The 19,228-nt window shown below is 34.1% G+C and overlaps 1 protein-coding gene and 1 long non-coding RNA gene across 2 annotated transcripts in view; both read right to left on the bottom strand.

The window, feature by feature from the left end:
• LOC123690925 (ecdysone-inducible protein E75) overlaps positions 1-19,228 on the bottom strand; it is an 81,222-nt gene that overhangs the window by 46,081 nt on the left and 15,913 nt on the right. The window lies entirely within an intron of this gene.
• LOC123690926 lies at positions 6,188-6,881 on the bottom strand. The gene is made up of 3 exons (XR_006751348.1): positions 6,773-6,881; positions 6,482-6,685; positions 6,188-6,225 (listed from the first exon to the last, which is right to left on the bottom strand). It is a non-coding gene; the product is annotated as an uncharacterized LOC123690926 (long non-coding RNA).

Here is a 19,228-nt window from a genome sequence, read left to right as displayed (position 1 = left end):
TTACTTTTCGACTAAAATTAGTTTTCATTCATGAAATTTAGTTTCATTTAAAATATGCTGTAGGGATATTCATTGAACGATTTAGAATGTAAATTTATTAGAACGTATTATTATCGCTATCAGAGACATCAAGTACCTAATCAAGAAAGTTTTTTAATATTCCCTATCCTAATGTTCAGATAAACTTAAAAATTAAAATAAATAGCAAATGGATGATTGAAATAAGTAGGGCGCCCCAAATATTTTATCCCGAAACGGCTAGGTGAATTCACCACGAATTTGATTGTGTCAGATAACCTAACCGTGTTGCCGGGATCTAGGTTTTGAGTACGTTATTTCGTAGATATATGTATAAATATATAGGTATGTTGAAATATATCGGGGTCAATTATGTTGCGCGCAATTCGCTTTGCTCACTGAGGTTCACCCACAGGATTTTTTAATAATAAATATGGAATAGTTTTTCTTTAATTTTATTTTAAATTTAAAGCTTTATTATGCGACTATGGTCTGCAAGTTTTAAAGATTCGTGTTACTTTTATGAAACAAAATTTATTTTTTGGCAACGGTTGTGACAAGCTATTGTAACTGGTTTTCGAAAATCATATCTACTTGTAATGCTTACATTTTTTAAGGAAAATTAATTACATGTAATATTTAAGAGTTTAGTTTATTATTGTAAATATAAAAAAATAAAAGTTTCGAGTACTGCACGACATTGATACCTTTCCCATAGCGTGTTTAATTTCAAATGTTGTCTCGAAAATTATTTCCATAAAGCGAAAAGTAAGAGGTTTACCCGGAGCGCTTAGCCTTGAGATCGCTAAATAAAATTGGCAATATCCTGGAGCGCCAGAAGCTCGATTGGTGAAACCTTGTGACGCGCAAAAGTCGGTCGACGAACTCTTCAAGGCCGGACCCCCGCTTTCTTTGTTCAGGCTGTCGCAACGTTCGGGCTCACAATTCAACCTCGGCTCGTTTTATCAAGCGTTCACCTATCAACTCACAACCGCTGGTAAATATTATAATCTCGCAGCTTATCGACCGACTTTTTAATTACTACACAGAAACGGTGAAGGCCAAAATGCATGCGTATAATATAAAAAAAAGTATATAGTTTTATTTTAAGTGCTCGAAATTTCTGATTTCATAATATACTTTAAAAAGTTATGCTAGAGCAAACTAAAACAACTTTAACAACTTTATTACCTTTATGTGTTACAAATGACACATGTTACAGTTATGTAAACATGAAAAACCCGCGATAATTCCTAAATCATTTGCTGTTATTATTCTTTTAACAGTAACATCTGTAGGATTGTAAATTTAACACTCTGTTTATAGTTTTATGAATATAGAAACTATGTTGTTTTTATTTCACGATAAATAAAAATAAGTAAATTACGATGAGGTTCAATGACAGTGGTCGTGTACGTGGGAAATTGCCGAAACATCAGCACGTGCTTCAGAAACGTGTGGGTTAACGCGTCAAATAATACTATCAGCTAGCACACGACTACAAATTTTATGGATTAAATCGTATTTTTCATTCCTACAAAACAATGTCTTAAGTAATTCATAAACGTAAATGTGGGCCTTATATTGTGTAAATAGAACACGCTGAAGAGGAAGTAATTATTTTAACAAAGTAGGTTTTATGGAGGTAAAACTCTTTGTTCAATCGCAATCGTTCCAAATAAGTCAAAAAGTTATTGGAACGCAAGACGCAGAGCAATAAAAATTACTTGATATTTTTTTACGAAAACCGATTTTAATTAACAATTAAAATGATCATCAAATGTTTATTCTTCCATATGAATACATAGATATAAAACCGTTACTCCAAAATATTATGTGAGTGTCTGTAAGTTGGCAAAAGTTGTTCTCATACAACCTAAATAAAGTGAAACTAAAGAAAATTTCAAACATGTTTGCTTTACGTAAGTATCGTTATTACGTTTAATACGTTACTTTTACGTAAGATGAGTCTATTCAATCACTAGCCTACCTTATATCTAACGTCTGCTAGTTACGTAAACTGTCTTACGTATTAACAATTCTTTTTGTTCTTCTTAAATATGTCACTGTTTCTGGTGCAATTGATGCTAGTCGTCAATATATTTTATGTATAGAAAACATAAGCAGTACTTATATGATTACAATTAATTCTTAATAAAATATTAGTCATTGAATAGGTATAATGATGTATTCATAAAGAGGTTTAAAAATATAAATAAATAATACATAAAATTAGCAATAAAATTTAACATTTTTATCTATAAATTAACAGTTAATAAATTAAATGTGCATGCTGATAGTTGTAGTCTAGAATTATTCCTAAACTATTCATATTTTCCAAATTATACTATGTATTAGATCCGGTACTAATTACAAGTGTAACACAATTAAAATTTTAGGAAGTAAAGCTGATTGTGTAACTTTAAACCTGCATAACGTGACATGAGTGACAATAGAGGCCAGACGTTTGCATATTCGTTGCTGGGCGTCGTTTCGCAGATATCGTAACAGGCCCCATGGCCAAGTTGCAAAAAGCAGACGCGTGCGCAAGTTGCGGCGCTTTACCATTGAGGGAGGGGAGCGGGGGCCACTTTCACCTGACGAGGTTGCGCGGGCGTCGACCCCCGGTGGCCTACTCCGCTGACCTACTACAAACTAACCGAAACACTACACTTTCGTTTTTGTACAGCTCATCATTAGAGGATTTATCTCGTTACAACACCGCGAGATTGTTCGCCATCTCGTCGGTTATGGCGGGCCCAGTTCGCGGAGGCAGCGGCCGGCGGCAAGTAGAGAGTTGTGCGACCGCTTGCGTAAGACATGTTGGTGAGAGTGAAAGTGGTGAGTCGCGCTCTCCATACCAATGAGCGCAAAAAGAGCGCCACTCAGTTTCGGAATTCACGACACTGGGTTAAAGTGTCATCAGACTACTTTCTTATGAGAGTTATATAATCACCACTTAATTGTATTTTAATGTTATATTATTTATACAGAATCGCATATTTGATATATTTATGACAGCTACATTCTTACTTACTCATTTGTATAATGTATTATATAAAATAACGAATGCTTAAAGATTTAATCATTAGTTAATTTGAATAAAAACTTTACATTTCATGACTAATATCGTCACTTTAAAAAGTATCTACAGAATACGTGACTTGGAAAACATTTTGAAACTTCTAGCTTAGCATAACATTTAGGCGTTTAAACCAAATGATTTTGATTTCCAATGGCATTCAGGCGCAATCAGGTTGGCGTTCGGTGCTCAGCATTCGCCGCTCATAGCCGCGGTCGGCCTCGAGATCCCAGGGCAACAACCGCTGACTAGGCCGAATGTATTACAAAGTCCGAGTCGGCCGCGGCCGCTCCCTGCCACTCTGCTTTGAGATCCTAGGTTCGCCTCTTACCTCACGCCAATACCTAAAGGCTGCTTGTAACTCATTACATCAAGGTAAATTAGAACTGCCTTGCCAGTTCACCGCTCTCTGCCATTGATTGCGACTCGATCGATACAAGCATCTGCCCGCGCCTCCACTTTTGTATTTATTAATTAAGAAATATTTGTCGTTTATTGCATATTTGAACCGAAGCTGTGTATTAGTCCAATCATCACATGATTTGAATGTTTCTTTATTCTCCAAAAATTGAAAATAATTTTAAAATGACTGAATTTATTTTAATGAAAACTTCTAGCAATATCTACGTTAAAATTCACATAAAATATAAAGAGGATTTTTTTAAAGTTTGCTTATTTAATTAAAATGCTAAAATACCTAAGACTAAGCCTTTTTTCCACCCATTATAAATTTTTCCACTTGTAATAACTTTGTACAAATTTGTTTAAACCATTTCGCCATGGTTCTTTTAAAATAACTTGACTGATTTCTCAACTAGACTTAGGTACATTACATTATTTTATTATCATAAAAAAATTAAAACGTAATTATAAATTACATACCCACTGAATTCAAGTATACTGAGGACAATTATATTATGTTCCTAGTATTTTCTGTTAAGGACAATAGCAAACAATAAACTGTGCCTGATCTGCGACTTTGTGGTGTTTTTTTTGCACTGAATGATTAAAAAAAAACTTTTTTTACATGAAAACAATTTAACTCTGACTGTACATGATTATGTTATATCCTGCTTGTTATATTTAACCTTATTAAGAGAATTTTGAGAACATTTTTGATTGCTTAATTTTCCTGTTCCACTTATCCGCGCGAGTAACCAACATGAGAATTCAGAGTCCATTAGCTAAAAACGTCAAAAAGATTCTGCATTATGAATGCACCGATTTTCAATAGTGAAACTTGGAAGTAGCAACGCAAGAACAAATAATCCACGGGTTGTTAAATTCGCCAGCATTAGAATGCGAATTTGCGCGCGGCTCACGTTTGCAAGATAAGTCAGTCAGGGTCGGTGCGGTGCCGACGGCCGGCCATGCACCCGCCTTGCGACACCCGCGCCCGCGCTCCCCGCCCCGCTCTTATGTACTGCCAACCAGTTAAACATACCAACCAGAGGGACAATAACACCTACGCATTGCAACCGCTTATAATAATTAAACCTTGCTTTAAGATTTAACGTTTCGTAAAATTTCGACGTCATGTTTATGGCTTATTTACGGGCCATTCCAACATACTCCTAAGTCGACTTCATATAAAATATAAATGGAAAACATAGATATATTTATTAATTTACCCTTTTCATATGAACAGACTCAAAAGGTTTAAAATACTGTACAAGAGGTTGCAAACATTTAATCACTATTTAATTATTTATAAAATAATATAATAAAATACAATGGAACGGCAATAAATGCCATGCAGTGCAACTTGAATCAAACACAAAATGCTAAAAAAAAGAAAGGAGCGATACATAAACTTAATCATTTTATGAATCCAATTGATAGCAATATACTGATGCAAAACAATGTACAAAAAATAATCTAAATATAAATCTTAGAAATAATAAATCAAAGCCTTTGTTTCTAAAAATGAAATTAATTTGAGAAAGCTATTTTAAAAGCAAAATCTATTATCTTAGAACGTATCAGCGGCTGCATTAAAACCATGGACAATTTAATGGACAATTATAATCAAGATGTGGTCATATAAGATTGATGGAAAATACGTTGACGGGGTGGCGCTGTGGCCCGGTGGCGTGGTTTTCAGGGAGTGACCTAATTGCAGTACGACGACCGTATTATATTTAGCCTCTCCTCAGTCCTCACACTACATATCGTTGCATCCTATACTTATTTACCAGTGTAGTCGCTATTGCAATCTCATACATAAGCTGGACATAGAGTAATTCAATTCAAATGTTTCTCGCACTATTCTATAGTATCGTAGAATTATTAAGTAGTTTGATATCATAAAACTATACTTGAATTAATGTTATTGAGTATAATAAAAGAAAATATATTTGATATATTGTATTAATTGTTCTTTTAAGATGTCTCTTTGTCGAATGTCTCTTTACGAATTTATTCTATGGTAGTATTTGAGACAGAATTTTGTATTATTGCAGAAATTACATTCGTAACAATAACGTTTTAACATATCTTAATTAAAACACTCATATTAAGAGAAAGCACAACAAAAAGTTATTTTCAGAGATTTTAGAAAGCCTTTAGTATTTTGCATTTAAAATTATTCATCTTGTTTCATTACAATGCACAAACATTAAATCGTGAGAATTGGCTTTTGTGTATTATTTTAATTGTTCATGCTTTTATTGTAATGATAAACTGCGAAGTTGATAATTTTGATTTATTTTTATTTTGTCGACAGAAAAAATAATTATTCAAATAACAAGGACAATTTTTCACGAAATATTTTCATAACATTGTAGTTTAATGATCTATTTGCTGAAGACATTGATATAATAATTTGATACTTATAAAAAAAAAACACCCGAAAAATAAATCTTTATTTTACATACAAGTTGCAGCATTTTAGTTGCTTACATTCAAAATGGGTGGCTAAACTGGAGTGATATTGAGAAACACTATTTTCATCTCGAAGTAGTCTTTGTGTATTTTTCTTTAGTCTTATTACCTTTTTCCATACTTGAAGTCAAAATTTCTTAGTCAAGTTTAGCTCTGCGATTATAAATGCAGTTTTTATTACAAGACTTAGGTACTTACGCTTATATCAAACCAAGGCGATGTTGTTATGATGTGTATCTTACCTGAAAAAAGAAAATAATAGTATAAGTACATATTTTAATTTAAAATCGATCAAATCTTCCATAAAAAAACAAGTCAATTAATTTGATCAAATGTTGAATTATATGTTAAGGTTATTTTAGTCAAATCCTAAGCTATTATCCTAGATTGGAACACTTCGACCTAACGCGTTGCTGTCGTAGTCAGCGTATTTGCCTAATTGATCAAATATATGTAGTTCATAGGCACCGTGCAAAACAAAATCATTCGTAATATTACCACATCAACGTTGAAACTTGTTTGAAGTCAATTGGCGCTCAAGTCATTACGTTGTCATCGTCCTAATTTTGCAGTGTCCTCGTTTTTGAGGTCAGTCTCTATCGGGGCAACGAACTCGTGCCCTTATCGCGGGGAGAGGTGGAGAGGACGGCGCGCTCTACGTTTTGCCTATTGTTCAATAGATGGCGCTTATGCAATACCATTCTGGAATTGTTTCATAAAAATAAGAATAAAATGTTTTTTTTAAGGTAACCTTAAATTTTAGTTTAGATGTATAATTGTTTCAACTACCAAATGACACAGACACAGGAAAATTATAACAGTAACATAAGGATAATATTTAACAGTTTATATTAGTAACAAAATCACCGTAACGCAAATATCCTTTTGCGAGTTTAATTTTAACGGAAAAGTGAAGCATATGGTTCGAGGCATAGCATCGTAGCGAGCGGCTACGCACACACGCGTAGGTACGTAGTCGTAGGTACGGGCGCGGGTCGACGAACGAAAACCGGGGCAGCCTTGCTCTGTCCTCCGCGCCCTATTTCTGTCGCCACAGAGCGCTTTCCCTCCCCCACCTCGACTCACCGCGAACTCCCTCTTAAATACACCACTGAAAAATTACTTTTCGAAATTATTATTTTATCCCCATTATCAATGTTTTTCATAAAGAGAGCCTACTGTAAAAATAAAAATTCAGTTCACGCGCTAAATAGTTGTTATGAAATTTAATACTGTCGCTCTTATGATTATATTATTAACATAACTTATTCTAGGAATTATTGAAATAAGCGGGCCCTTTGTTATCTTAACATTAGGTACAATAAGCCATAAACAATGAGACGATGGTTTCATCGTTGAGGTGAAGTAAAGATGAGGTCATGAAGTACATAGAATGGACACTATCTGTTGTATGCGGAGCTGGCGGAAGGTCAACAAACAACATCGAGTCAACAGCTTCAAGGCGTTAACGTAACTGTTGGTATAAGCGACCATGATAATAATCCGTTCGATTACAATACTTTTGTATTTGTATCCATTAATTTTATCGAATATTATTCATTTGTGTTACAAGTAAACGGTGGCAATTATAGCCTTCGAGTTCCATTCTACATTTTAACATGCCCTTTCAAAAGTTCCAGTCACTGCGACATATTGTATACCGTTTTAATTAGAAAAAAGGTAAACGCTCGTATGTAGTTTACGAAATAAATTACTTCTACAAACAAAGAGAACGTTTACAATATATGAAGCGGTATCCTTATGTATAGAGGTAATGATTGTCTGGGTATTGTATAACGCATTCGTAACTTGATTGTAATCGGGTGTCGTCAATACAAGACACGTCTAACACGTTAATAATGTTATTGTACATTCGACTTTTACATGTGTGAGTGTGACGTGGCAGCGAGTGGTGTGTGACGCGGGTTGCGTCAACTTTTACTCGCACTTTCTCGCCGTGCGCTTGCGCAACCGCCGACCAGCGCAATACTGGTTCACTGGACTCGGAGCGCTCATTGCATTTCCCTTCAATTATAATTTGTATGTACATAAGCCACGTACATAAAAGGCGTGAGAAAACACAAAATTTTAATATTATGATGTAGAAATAATTGCTTTAACGGATACAACATAAATAAAACCAATTATGTGACATTCACATAGAAGATTATTATCAAATCCTACGTTGTTTTCATAATCAATGTAGGTTCTTTTTAAATTAAACGCAATATGTGATAAAAATAATTTTATGAATGCTAGTGGTAGGTAACGGGACAACGAAGGGGCAGCACAAGTGGTGGGGGGAGCACGAGGTACGTGCCCTAGTTTCGCGCGGGTGCATGAACTCTAACGAGGTAAGGCCACCGACCGAGGCGGGCCTCACGCTGAATCGTGCTTTATTTCTAGAGATTTAGATAACAAATTTGTGTAATTGCGCTCCCAGTATATCGACATGAGCTAAGCATTGGTATCAAGGAGCAGTTGGGCTGTGTGACGATAGCTCCAGCTGCGACGCGACCTTCGCAATTATCGCCCCCGTGAGATCCAACCACTTTGACACACATCAATCTATTGCAGGCGACCAGTGTTGTAATAGATAGCATGTGAAATCATCTCAATACATGTTATACTAAAATGAATGTTAAATGTTATGACAGACCAATATTACTTCAACAGGAAAATGGGCTTATATTGTTTAGTATATTTATATGTATGAAGGATATTTAATAAAGCTTCACAAAAAAGTCATTGTGCCTTATATAGGACGACATCATAACAAGATGCGTAGAGATGTCCTCATGTTGTGCGCTTCTTTATGATACGCACAATGAAGTCTTTCTCACGTCTCATTGATACCTAGGTACAAAAAGTACACGATATGAAAGTCATTCTTAATAATATTTTATTTTGTACATATGTATGAAGATAGTCTCTGTTACCGTATAAGTATAAGTTTATTTTTATTTATTAAGAATTATCTTGTCATACGTACACGGCAATAACAATTATGTATTCTGTTTTAAAAGATTACGCATTCATTCAATTTAAGTGTAATAAATCTTTTTACATACCGAAATAACTCATTATCAAGCAAAGTATTATGCACAAGCGTATAATTATCGTTAGTTAGGTTAGTGAAACACAAACGCATATGTACGAGTTGCATCAAAAGTAAACAACCTATAATCGGAACAATAAACTTCATCAAGAACGAGCGATGTTCGATTGTTAATAGTTATCTCATTGTACTGTCGAACCAACGTAGGCCCTTATCTTAAAATTTGCATGGAAGAGCACGCGTAGTAACCACGCAATCTAATATTGCACCGTTGTTACCGTGCCAATTTCTAATTTCATAAAAAAATCTATTTTATATTTTTTACTACATTCTTATAAAACAATTATCAATAACAACCTTAACCTAACCTAATTAGACTACAACAAAAGATTTCAAATTCACATTAGGTTAGGTTATGGTTGGACATGATAAATAACATACGTGCTATGCGTACCGAGTTTGTGCCACTCTAATTTTAGCCCAATGCAAACAGCTACCTAGTTACAATAGTGATAAATCCATCTGACTGCCAACGAGCTGTGTACAATTAATTAATAAATTATTCAATCAGTCAATAAATCAGAAACTACAAAATCTAAATTTCATCATTTATTTGAAACGTTCTAGAAAACGTTAGTCAGTAAATGTACTGTAATGTCAACGTAATATTTCATACCGATAGAGTTTGTTGTAAAATACGTCTAGTCTGTATGTATAGATAGTGCATATTTGCTAATAGATGTTGGCATGTCAGCGCGAGCGCGATGCAGGTCCTTAGCCGAAGGTCCCCCCTCGGTTCGCGCGGTTCAACAAACTCTGCAAGGTTGCACCGTGACTCCGCTATCGCTAACTATAGTTACGATATCGCCCGCCCTTCTCTAACAAACTGCTTTATTTTATTACATTGCTATCGTATCGAGAAGGTCTTTTAGATAAAATACATTTTTTGTTTTTATTTGTTATAGAATATTTCTTACAAACTTTGTTGACTTAAAGACGTGTAGATTAAGTTTCATGCTTTATAAGCTGATAAAATAAAGCTTATTTGAAACCAGTCTAGTTCTTAGATAAAAACAAATTGACAATTACAACTAGTACCTACCTTGAAATATAATGTTCCTTTTCATATGAAAGTATTAAAGAAAAAAGAATAGTACAACATGAATCGTTAAAATCAATTTATGTCATTAATAAATTAAATATAAGATATATTTATATAGAAAGGATTTGCCTTATTCTAAAATGTTTGTTATAAATACATAAACTTGTCATGAAAATACTTTATATAATTTCTACGAATACGCTAAAAGGCTTATACAGTACCAATACAGTACAAGTAATATTATGAAGTTACAATTCACCGAGACGTTGGTTGATGCGCCATCTGTTGGCGAGTAGCAAAACTAGAAGTAAAGCGCTCTATGTATAATAAATATACAGCCTTATAAATAATAAAGAGTTTTATTATTGTTTTTAAAAGATCATTTTTAAAATGTAACGAATAATTTATTTCAGTATTCATTTTTATCTGCATACCTATTTATTTTCCGTGTTAGGTATCTTCTATCTAAAGTCATCGCATTTTAATTAGTTTCAATTACGTTTGTGAGGAAGAAATTTAATTCTTGGTTGTATTTCTGTTAAACTATTATCTGAATAGAATAAAATTATTTTCATTTATTCGTATCCTCATAGATACATATATCTACAGTCACAGTCTACATTTCTCACAGTCTACATTTCTACGTGTATAAAATTTTAAAGGCTTATTTTACACGTCTGTATTGTCTATTTAAATTCACAATTAATGTGGGCATATGTCATTAATTTTGTAATAATAAACCTGTAAGCTAAGTGCTAAAAGTACCATAAAATGTAAATAACAACTGACGTAAAAGCGAGTAAGCATGCAATAAACAAACTGAGTCAAGAACGTCATTTTTTCTGAGCGGGGCCGTCGACCGCGTATTGCGTGCGTCATTCGCCATCGGCCCAGTGGCACACGTAAGGTATAGGGACCTACTCTACTAATAAATCATTAAATTATTTACTACTAAATAACATCGAAAAGATGTTATTGTAATTAGCTAGCTGACTGTTGCATATAATCCATCAGTTTATCTCTATCCTTATAAATTATTTTACTCCGATCGATTTTTCCTTTGACGGATAAATATTATATCCATTGAAGGAAAAATAAAATTATGAAAACGCATAGTAAATAAAATAACATGGACATAACAACACAAACACATTCAAAGCTTATTAATTAGGTATTATCAATACTCATTGGTAAAGAATTTCTATCGGTAAAAGTCAAATATACTAAGCGCAAAACTGCAATATGTAGTTTGTAAATATACAATTATAAATGTTTAAAATATCTAATAAATAGTTTTATTCAATTGAATCTTTAAAATTATTTAAAGATTCAATTGAATAAAACTATTTAGTAGCAGATATTAAAGATTCAATTCAATTGAATCTTTAAAATTATTTAAAGATTCAATTGAATAAAACTATTTATTAGTTATATGAAGAAGTATGGAAAAATAAACATACAGTGGCTCCATCTAGTAGACGTAGCACAAAACTGTTAAGTAACAAACGTTGCAAAGAGCGCCATCTGTTGGTGTTTTCCGAAAATAAGAAGGCTTCTTTCTCCCTTGGTCATTAGAAATTCGAGAAAATGCCAACAGAGAACGCTTTACTTGAAAGCGAATTTTATTGAATGAGGTTTGAATTTTCGTCGTTTTCATAAAAATCTGTGATAAACATACTGAAACTCTGTTCTTCGTAACGAGTCTACGAAACAATAAAAGTTATGTTTTCCATGCGATAATTAATGTAACATAGTAATAAATAATAATATAAAATGAACTAGTTAAAATATTATTTCGAGTTAACCAATTAAACCAAATATCTAGATTAAGTAGTTATTTTACCAATTCTTAAAATAAAGTTAAAAATAAAATTATTAATTGGTATTGATAAAAGACTTCTACGCTAGAGTCATGAATAAAAAATGCTATATCAATTCAAAGCTCAAAACCATTGAAATAATATTACTACGTATGGAGAAGACACCACGAACATAATTTGTGCGCCATTTTTTTGCTCTAACTATATTTTAAAAATTATTATCTAGTTAGGTACCTACTTACCGATGAAAGTTATTCCTTTGCACTTTTCCGTATTATTTGTGCAATATCGTAACACACACGATGCGTTTTCACGATATTTGATGCGTTTCACTTTAAAACAAAAAAAAAATGAGCGTGCAGTTAAGCCATATAGCTTATGGTGAGCGGAACATAAGTGATGTAGGCGGTGTCGTCTCCATATGTATATCTCAATGCTCAAAACTTTTTAAAAATTAAAGTTACTTAACTTTAAAAATTAAAGTACATAGTTTCTGCGTAAAGTATATCATAACTCATAAGTATATCATAATATTATGAATGTATAATTGTATAGGTTGTGATTGGTGGTATGATAATAAAGTGTTTCTTACTTATTATTAGGATTAATAATGCATGCAAGTATATCTCGCCTCGCGACGGTATTATGAAAAACTCCGGCTGAGTGGCCCGTCGGCCGGAGCTTAGGGCGACTGAGTGAGGAACCTACGGACTATCCGAGGCCCGAGCGTTCAGCGTTGTCCTGCAGGACTGCCCGCTGTATCCCCACTATCATGGGCTTCACCGGTAAATCCAACCTCCTTAAATAGGTATTGTTTTAAGGAATAAGGAGGTAGGAACCAGCCCATTGGTGGACACTAAGATAATTATTATTATAACCACAATAAAATATGTTTGTTTGTCCATAATATAGTTACGTACTTATTACGTATGTTTTGTGGCATTGAGAACTAATAATAATAGGTGAACTTGACATTGAGAACAGAGGCTCGTCATCGTAACAAGACATGCTATCTCAACCGCACGTGGCAATTACGTTGAGGTAGGAAAAGGACGGAAAAAGAATCTTTCTGTATATGCGGCCATTTGTAGGTCAGTCGTGTATTTGTTCCGGACGATAGTCGGAAAGTCGACTGGAGGTTACTGTATATAATTATTTATGTTCCCACTTATCACAATTTGCACTCATCATCAATTTGCCAGTTTTCAAGTGCAATGTCGATGCCACATAGTTATTAAAACCAAATATTAGACAAATTTGAAATGATTGCCAACCTCGGGATCCACCTTTTTACTCTGTCTCTACATTTTAAATGCTCCGAAACGTGACGAGTATATATTCAAATCAATAACGCTCTTCTACGAATTAAGCATACCATTTTCTCATTTTATAGAGAACCTATAAAGACTGCGCAAAAATTACGAATAGTTAGACGCGCCTTTATAGAAATGATCTTTTAAATTACGTACCCTACCATTAGGTACCACCTATGTGTAATAAATCCAATTTATTTTGGGGTATTTATGGAGGTATTCTATTACATTATTTACCTAAATGTTCACACACGTATTTTATGTGAACACCGAGTACACATACGAAAATAAGAGCCTCTATCTTGTTTATCTTTTAAAGTACATTCTTGGACGCGGAATTGAAAATAAAATAATTTATATTAAGTACAATCATTTTGTGAATAAACATGTTTAGTAATTGAATTGTTGAATAATTACATAACGCCGTCCCCGGAGAATAAAATGATAACTGCAAAAACACAACTGTTCAGGAGAAATAAAAAACCGATAATTGACTATAACTTGCCAAGCAATAGACGTAGAGAGATAAAAAAGGCTCAGAGGTAGCTAATTTTTTAACCTTTTATTATGTATCAAAGTTTTAGTTTTAATAACTTTAAGAGAACTGAAGATAATTAAAATTTAAAAAGTTAGTAGCATTTGACTGATATATAAATTTACTAATGCACATTATCATTTTATTCTCGTTCATATTGGATATATGCATTAATGGATAATATCCATTGAACTTTTATTCTGGGGTTTTCTTATAAAACAGTATTAGAGTAATCAACTATTATTATATTAAAAATGAACATATTAAAAAGTAATAAAAATCGGTCCTCCTGGTCATTATCTTCATCATAATGTTAATGGTCATACGTATGGCGCCAAAACATATTTTTACGAGAATAAAATGATAATAGGCGTTCGCCATTATTTCGCCAATACGTTTTTCCGAGAATATGATTGTAAAAGTTATTATCACATAAACTGTAAAGAAACTTTTTCACTATCATAATACTACCTTTATTTTCTAGTACGAATATGTTCTGGGAAAAAGCAGTGAATATTATTGTAATCCATACTAATATTATAAATGCGAAAGTAACTCTGTCTGTCTGTTACTCAATCACGCCTAAACTACTGAACCAATTTGCATGAAATTTGGTATGAAGATATTTTGATACCCGAGAAAGGACATAGGCTACCATTTATTGCGAAATATGTACCACGGGCGAAGCCGGGGCGGACCTCTAGTATCTTATAACTTTGTGGATTACAGGAGAAAAATTACAAAAAAAATTGTATAGATGTATTAGGCTACGTAGGCTTCAAATGTCGCATAACAATATAAATATGGTAATGGCGATTATCATTTTATTCTCCGGGGACGGCGACAAACAGGCCCTTAATTTTGTCCACGAATATAAAAACTTGTAATTTCCTAGATTGAGCTAATCGATAAGTATTATGATTACCCATTTCGTGACTTTTCAATATTAAAAAAAAAAAACAACTTAAAAATGAAGCTTTTGGGTTTCTTTTTATTTTTGATGTTTATATCAACAATAGTTCAAACGTTAATTACGTGATAATTTATTTTTGGTTTTTCAGGTGACCGATTTCATAAACAGAATAGGCGACAGAATCGTTACTGTAGAATACATTTATTTTTATGATTTTGTTCCTCAAAAGAACAACATTGCATCACTTTTTATTCATCTATTTGCTTGAATGTATTTGCCATTAGGTATTTCTCAGAATTGCTGTCGAGTGGAAATTAATAAAGTCAAGTGAGCAATACTTTGTAAGTCAAAATAATAAAAAAATGTCGACCTTCATATTATGAATATGTAAGGCGACAACAATAGTTTTCCAAGAGAACAGCTAAGTTTGTCCCTCAATACGCTCTTTTCATACTTCGACTCGCACTTGACCGACTATTTTTCACTTACTTCACTTGTCCCTGTATGTGTACAGGATAATATTCGATTAAATATTTAATATATTATGATTGTTACATTTTAATGTTAGAAAGTGTTTATATTTATAAAATTTTAAATATTATGATTTCAATCGCTCTATATTTACTTTAATATAAGAATAAATCAACGGAAACAATAAACTTACAAACAGATGAACTTTTTGCGTAGTTAGAAGTTCTAAAGGTCACCTTCCGCCTTCGTTATAATCCGTCACGCAGTATGAACTTGATACCATAATTATTCCATTGTCAAAAGGTATATTTTTTATTCTATATACCCATTATATACCCTATTTTTTAAAAAAGGAGGTCGCGTGTAAGCTACTTCAAATAGATATAACTCAAGAAAAGCTTAAGGGATTTTAATTAATTTTAGTGAGTTGGATTTGTTTCGGGTGGAGACGGGTCAAGCAGCTAGTTATTATTTATAAGTATTAATTATTGAGGTTTGGAAAAATGAGCGTTAATCATTAATTGTTTAAACTTAAATACTTACATATCCGTATTTGTCCTATTTCGAAATTTGTTTTTTTTTTTTAACAATAACTATTACAGCTTCTTTAAAATAATACATCAAAAATTAATCTGACTCTTTCAACGGCTTTAGGGAAAATAAAATGCGTCACCCCAAAGCTTAGGGAAGATAGAAATTCAGGTTGAAATATTAAACAAACCCTCGGCCTTGCAGTAATTCAGAAAATTGTAATCGAGTGCTAATATTTTCTGAAACGATTTACAATCGAAGACGTATAACAAAATGTTTTGTTGTGTAATAGTTACAAGCGAATTTTTAGTAGTTCAAAGTGCAATTGAAACGCCGGCGCGGCCACGCATTTCCTAGTAGTGCAACGTATTGATCGCGGCCGTGACTCACGCCGCCCTTGCCCGACATTCAATGTTCAAGTCCCCTTCCCACATGCCACCCCGCTGCACCTTATCACCCATCCCGTTGTACAAGGAATCGGATGTAATATATTTAGGAAGCAATTACGTTCCGTAGTTAAACGGCTAAACGCGCTTTATTTATATCTCTCGGAGCATAAAGTGACCTGGATTCTAATAATATTAAATTTCTATATGATTTGACGGTCCCTTCAATAAGATATACGTTCGACATTGGGTTTACATTGCCTCTTGTTTCCGTGTTACGCAAGCAAGGTCGTGAGCAAAACTGAGCGTTGAAAATAGAACGATGAAGTTATGATGATTCTTTTTTACGGTGAATAACTGAATAAAACATATGTACTAAAATTTTTTGTTTAAGTGAATACTTGATCATTCATTCTTCATTGTTTTAGAGGATCACATGATTATAAGCGATCGCAAACACGCGGAAAAATAATTGAAGCGAAGCGAGGTCGAGACGTATCGCTCAGTAATAATTATTGTAATTGAGCATATACGTTGTAGTGTTACATAACCGTGTTGTCATAACAATACGTAATATTAAAGTTATTCCAAATATATATTTTGTTTAAATTTGTATAACGCTAATTAATCACTACATTATTAAGATTAAATTAAATTATTAAAAGCTCGTATAATAAGAGGTAGAGTCGGTACATTTTTGTTGTAAATACTTGATAATGATCCTTTTTTCTTAAGGGTTCTTATAAGATATTCCACATAGGGGAGGCATTCGCTTACCCTTTCAACCGAAGAACCCTACTAACTTTAATTCGGAATTGTATCAGCGGGAGAAAATGCGGAGGGCATCCGGAAGAATGCAGAGGTATTGATAAAAATATGCATATGTAGAGCCATGTTAAAAAAAATACAATTTCTAAGTAGCTGCTCTTTACTTTCTATGCATTAGGCACTATTTGAATAAATCCAAAATTTAGTAACAGTAGTTATAAAAATTTCCAATAAATTTTTATTAAGAAATCTATTCTAATTCCTAACCTCTCGCTCTTTGACTGAGTTAAGCATGTATGCATTACCATTAACTGACCACTGTTTTCAATCAGATAAGTATTAATTTAATTGGAAAGCGTGATTATGGAGCACAGTTTCTCGTTGCGCGAGGGTATGGCCGTCGGATCGATGCCGCCCCACGTTCACGGTCAACGCCCTCCGCCCGCCCTACACTTCCGCGTCAGCCTCGCCCCCGCCGCGCCGCGCCTCGCACCGCGCTAAATATACCACCGACGCGACCCTTCAAACTGTTGTGAAACACAATTAGCTTTTAACTATTTCGAGACCGAGTAATTCGTCTGCTCACTGACGACGTAATGCAAGCGATGCCATATAACTATTTTTATTACTACCTCGTGTGTTCATAAGTTTTGAGACGAAATAAAAGTTGCATATCTTTTGTAATATTTAACCTAAAATTCTAAAATTTATACAGCATATTAAGTGAGTAATAACAAACAATAAACTTTCATTATTACTCAAAATGTTCACCCTTATTTTTTATACAGGCCCTCAGACGATTTGGTCAGTCATCTATAGCGGCACGAATCTTTTCCAATGGAATTCGCTTTGCTTCTCGGACAAGAGTTCGCTTCAGTGACTCCAAGTTTCGGTGGGACTTTCGGCAGGCCCTGAGCTCTAAATCAGTCCATAAAGAATAATCCAGCGGGTTGAGGTCGGGGCTGGAGGAGGGCCATTCGTTAGCCGCAATGAAGGCCGGCACATTCTCCTTCAACCAAGCTTGGGTGGTTTTCGCCTTATGAGATGGCGCTGAGTCTTGCTGGAAAACCCCATCCTTGTTGTGAAATAAAGTATGAGACAGGGGTTTCACAACAGGCTCTAAAATATCACTTTGATAATTCTTGGCTTTCACCTTGACACCTTGTTGGCAGAAATGCTGCGGAGTGACCTTCATACGAAACTCCCCACCATACCATCACACTAGCCGGATGATCAGTACGCAAGACATTCCGTGCTGAAGGTGGGACGTCCTTGCTACTTTTGGCATACACTTTATTGTTTTGTCGGCTGAACTTTTCTTCGACAGTAAAGATTTTCTCACCAGTAAAGAGTATCTTCCTCGCATCGTGTCTCCTAAGCAGTATTGGACAACGTTCGCGTCGCAATTTACGAAGGCGGTCGTTTAAAAAGTGAATTTTCCTACGGCTGTACGCCTTTACCTTAAGATCATATTTCAGTATTCTGTTGATTGATACGCGCGAAATATCAGTCTGCAGTGCGAGTTTTTTCTGAGTGCGACATGGATTTCGGCGAAGTCGCTCTCTGATGATTTTGATGTTCGCAGGCGTCCTCACAGAGCGTGGCCGGCCACTTCTTTGGCGATCTTGCAAAGAATTAGTCTCCCTGTATCGTTTGATAGTGTAATACACGAAGTTACGGCTCACACCAAAAATTTTCACCTCACGGAAAATCTCCGTCGGTTTTTTCCCCGCCTTAAACAGCGATATCACGGTCGCACGTAATTCTTTAGTTCCCTCCATCACGAGAAAATGGAAAGATATAAATTTGAAAATCAAAGGAATTAAAAGTAAACATTCCAAATTCAAAATTGGAAAAAGAAAGAAATATCAGCCAGTGATATTTTATCTTATTTTTGAACTACAAAGTTCGTCTCAAAACTTATGAACACACGAGGTAATATTACTTGCGTACGAATTGGTGTGACGTGATTTTGATTACGTACCTACGCGGGAAAGAAAAATTTTGTAACATGGTAGCCTGTCATGTTAATTGTGAAATGGGACTTTACGCGTCTTTAAACAAAAATTTCGTTCGTAATTCAGATTAAATGTGTTCCAAATTTCATGGAATTCAGTTGAGCGAGTTTTACGCGTAACAGATATACCTATTCATCAATAAATCCTAAAACAAATTGCCACGTTTGTAGTAGGAGTGTCATTATTATTGAGATTTGAGACAGTTGTATTCATAGATATTTACAAAATTCCGGAACAATATTTCAACAGGAAGTATTCAAAGTCACTATAGGGCTTGTTTGTGCTGATAAGAACTTCATCACATATTATTTACTTTCTTTTATTTTTGTA

The sequence above is a fragment of the Colias croceus genome, chromosome 4 (assembly GCF_905220415.1).
Source record: "Colias croceus chromosome 4, ilColCroc2.1".
Lineage (NCBI taxonomy): Eukaryota > Metazoa > Arthropoda > Insecta > Lepidoptera > Pieridae > Colias > Colias croceus.
Note: the sequence above shows the minus strand (reverse complement) of the source record. Positions and strands in the feature narration are given on the sequence as shown.